The sequence below is a fragment of the Dipodomys merriami genome, unplaced genomic scaffold (genome assembly GCF_024711535.1).
Source record: "Dipodomys merriami isolate MVZ:Mamm:240054 unplaced genomic scaffold, mDipMer1.0.p SCAF_939, whole genome shotgun sequence".
Taxonomy (NCBI): Eukaryota; Metazoa; Chordata; class Mammalia; order Rodentia; family Heteromyidae; genus Dipodomys; species Dipodomys merriami.
In genome coordinates, this window is record NW_027206556.1 from 199,495 (window position 1) to 203,776 (window position 4,282).

Here is a 4,282-nt window from a genome sequence, read left to right on the forward strand (position 1 = left end):
AGGTGCTTATGTTGCAGAGACTTCAAACAAATTTGAATCTTTCCAAATACAATGAACCATCAAGAATTCTACCACTGTCATTATTCAGTACAAAGTTTCCATTTCCAAAATGCCATTTCGCTAGATGGTGTTTATCTATCCAAATTTACTTAGTCTTTCCTCTAGTTGACCCTCATCCTTCCATACCATTGCAAATCCATACACTCCCCAGATTATTGCTTACAATGATCATACCATGTTCCTGAAATAAGGATTCTTTAGTGAAAGAATTAGCATTTAATTGTTAGCAAGTCACCTTCTTCAGTAATAACTCACAACGAGCTTAAAGTTCTACCCTTAATTTGGTTGGGCTAGGTGGACACAGCATAATAAAATGGACAAAACATCATTTCAATGTCAGGTAGAGCACTATGGGACCTGACCTCATACCAATTTGTGCTAAACATGGCCTTCACAGGTGAGGGCAGAATACCTTTTTGTCCTTGTGGGACTCCTGAATTTCAGGGAAGCAGGACGCTGAGACTGAGCCCAACCCTTACACTTCTCAGATTGCTGGCCAAGTTTCAGAAAAACTCAATAATCTGCTCAAGGAAGGTATGCCAAGCTACAGGTGAAGAAAAGACAGGAGCTAAAAATTTGGCATGGAATTTCTGAGAAGACACCTTTATACTTACTAAGAACTTAGGGCTTTTATAAATGGCTCAGGATTGGTTGTGGTCAGACAGTGTGGGTATGCAAGCCAATGAGGGGACTGGCAATTTCAATACAGTGTCATACAATAGTGACAAAAAGAGAATAACCTCAAATGGGGCTTCACTAGTCATCTACCTGATATCAAAGTATTGTGGCTGACCAGTACTGAGTGTGAACCTGGACTGCTGGGCATAGGACATAGGATGTGAATTGAGTTATAAATGGAGGGATGGGTTGATGAAAATAATTGTCAAAAGCAACAGTACACTCACATCTACCGGGGATCAGTCATAAAGGGACAGTGCACTCAACCATATGAACCCATTAGCACTGCTCATTCTTGGTTGCTGGCCAATCACTTCCTGGCTTATCAAACAGCATGCCATGTGGCAATGGTTTGGTGGACACAGAGGGCTAACATATAAATATCAGTGAATACCTGGCATGGTAGTGGAGAGAACCAAGTCTTGGCCACCCTGCACTGCTCATTCCCAAGGTTCTCAGCCTGTTAGCTCCTTGTGGCAAACTCACTTCTCCGATGGGAACAGGTGCTGCCTGCAGGCCTCCCTGTTTTGCGCTCCAGGTCTCAAAAGTCCCCCAAAGGCTGGTCTAAAAGTGTGGGATCCTAATGCAGGCAAAGCCCAAGTGTTGGAAGTTCCAATTCATAGCAGTGACAGGGTGCTGCAGAGCTCTGTAATGTGTTGTACCTCCAAGGGAAGGAGGCACTGTTGGTACATGAATGCAACAGGCTTTCCTGATCCTCCCTGCCCAAAAGCAGCTGTTCTGGCTTGAGCATTACAAAGGAATGAGGCATGAGACACCTTGGGGACAAGCACCCACCAGTAGAAGGGTGGCTAGGGCAGGTACATCTACAAAGAACAGTGCCAGTACTGGGGGCTGTGCTCTTTTATCAACTTCTCCACATTTCACTTTTCAAAAACATCTTAGACTTTAGAGTAAGTTTCAACCTATGGACAATTTACATTAGTGTTTCTCTGGACTGTCCCAGCTCTCCCTCAATGCACATGTCATAAAACATATGAATCAAAGCCAGAACATTTCCATTGAAGTCAGATTAGTCACTAAACACAAACCCTATGCCAACCTCACCATTGCCTACTTCTGCCCACCCTTCCCTCACTCAGGAGTCTATCTGGCCCTGCAGATTCCTGCTCTCTTTCCCTTTGAGGAACAAAAGTGCCCACCATACCTCCATGGTTAGACATCGTGAAGGGTTCCACTCAGCATTTGCTGTCTTTGTAGGCATAGATTGTCGAATGTCAACAGACTCTTCCTCTTTGCCAGCAGTCCACAGAGCAACATATGCTACAGTCATCTCAGCGAATCTCACTGGGACACGAGTTCACCAAGCTTACATTTGTTCATGGTACTCGTGTTAGAAGTCAGAGTCTTGTACTTAATAGGTAGGTGACCTATACTCCAATTTTGTGCTGGTCATTTTTAAGTTGTGATCTTGCTTCCTATCCAGGTAGATGCCAGGGCCTGGACTCACCTATTTTAAGCTTCCTATTTTAATGAAGTTGATATGCATCCCTAGCTTAAGAGGAGATGTCACCCACTTTTTGGCTTGGGTTGGCCCTGAATAATGATCATCCACATCTCAGCATCCTAAATAGTTAGGATTACACAGGCAACTCCCAGCTCCAATGTGCCTTCCTTCTCAACACTACCCACTCAGCAATGACTGACAGTTTTCTCTCCTGTTACTCTTACCCTCTGGAATTTCAGAGAGGAGACACACATTTTCTTCTTCATTGTACTCTAATTGCTCCCAAGATTGCCTGAAATTGTACTGTCTATCTCCCCTCATTGTAGGCTCCATAAGGAAATGATACCCCCAGATCCTGGATGTTTATGCATGAGGAGGTAGGTCCCAGTGACACAGAGGTAAACTTAGTTATGAACCCCAAAGGGAAGTCCTGCTACTCCAGCTGTGGGCTGTCAGTTCCTTCTGCAACTCCTTCAGCTACTCCCTCAGCTACAGTCATCCTCCATGCACTCACCACACTGATGGGTATGAAGACAGCATCATGCCAATTGGCCAAGTCAAACTCCGGGCACCCAGTGATGGAGCTGGAGGAGTTGCATTGTCCCCCTATCCAACCTGACATCCAGTCCCTCCCTTCAACAGGGTTCAATCTCTGTGGATGCTCCTCTCTACAAACTCTCTCAGTCTCTCTCTAGAAGTAAGGAACAGGTATATGTAATTGAGAAAAAGCAAACACAATCTCTCATCATGAATGGGCTAATTTAAATAGTGAAAAAACCCACAAATTTATACTGAACTCCTCTCCCCACTTCTTTTATTTATGTACAGATCTCGAGGCTCCTCATGGGAGGAATGGCCTCCTGGGAAGGATCACAGCACTACCTGAACCAAATAGATTTGATGAAATGTCCCCAGAGAACACACTGGATACTCTGAGTAGAACAACACACAAACCACAGATTTTAAAGAAATTGTGTAAAATAATTTTTTAACCAAGGTACTCACAGATGCCCCTCCCATAATCTTGGGAAAGATAACAGTAGAGCAGCCATCTGGATCCTGTCCGAAGTGGTTATAGGGTGTTTGGAACCAAGCGATTTCCTTGGCCCAATCCACATCACAAAGAGGCAATATGGATGCTCCTACTCCAATGGCTGGGCCCTTTACTGCTACAATATTAGGCTTCTTAAACTGAATGAAAATATTCACTAAATTTCTAAATTAAAAAATATAAATGGGGAACAAGTAATAACATTGCATGTGTGAGCAGATGACAAAAATCTATTCTAGATTGCAAGTTGCCAAACAGAAAACGTGCAAATCATAAAAGCTAAGATTTGTTAAAAAGCCTTCTCCCAGAAAAGGTAGACTGTGGATCTACTGGTTGCATGTTGTAAAAGCTTACCTACAGCCTGGATATCACGCAAAGGTGGCTGCTGCCACCGGTTGTAGATGACATAGCCAGAAGTGCTTTGGGTATTTACAGTGGCTCTTGGCCACTCTGACCATTATATGTAGCATTTCCAACTTTCTCTTTGAATACCCAAGGATCATACTGACTTTAGGGCGTTCTTGTGTTGAAGAAAGAAAATTCAGAGTGAACTTGGCACCAAGATTGTCTGGTAGTGACTAAATGGTATTGACTAAGGGTAATAACCTGCCCCTGCTAGGAGACTTTACACATTGAATCTGGAAACAACGGGTATTTTCTAAGGTCTTATAAACTGGACTAAATTAACTTAGGGATATGGAGCTAGGCTAATTTAAGACATGAGGTTGGAAAGAAACATCATCAAACATCCCAATGCCTGTATCCCATTATGTGTTGGTGGATGCTACTGGCACAGGAGATTGGAGAGCAAAGCAGGCTTGGGGGAAGGTGGCCTTTGCAGGGGACAAGAAATTGCCACAAAGCACAGCCAATGCTTTGTTGGAGTTTGTTTTTACAAGCTTTGTAGTTCCAGGGAGGTTGATGCTATACTATATAGGGAATCTGCTTCTTCCTCCCCTGCCATACAGCTGATTCTGTTTTCAGAGGTGGTTTCTTGTTCTGATTTCACACAGTAGAGGAAAGCATGA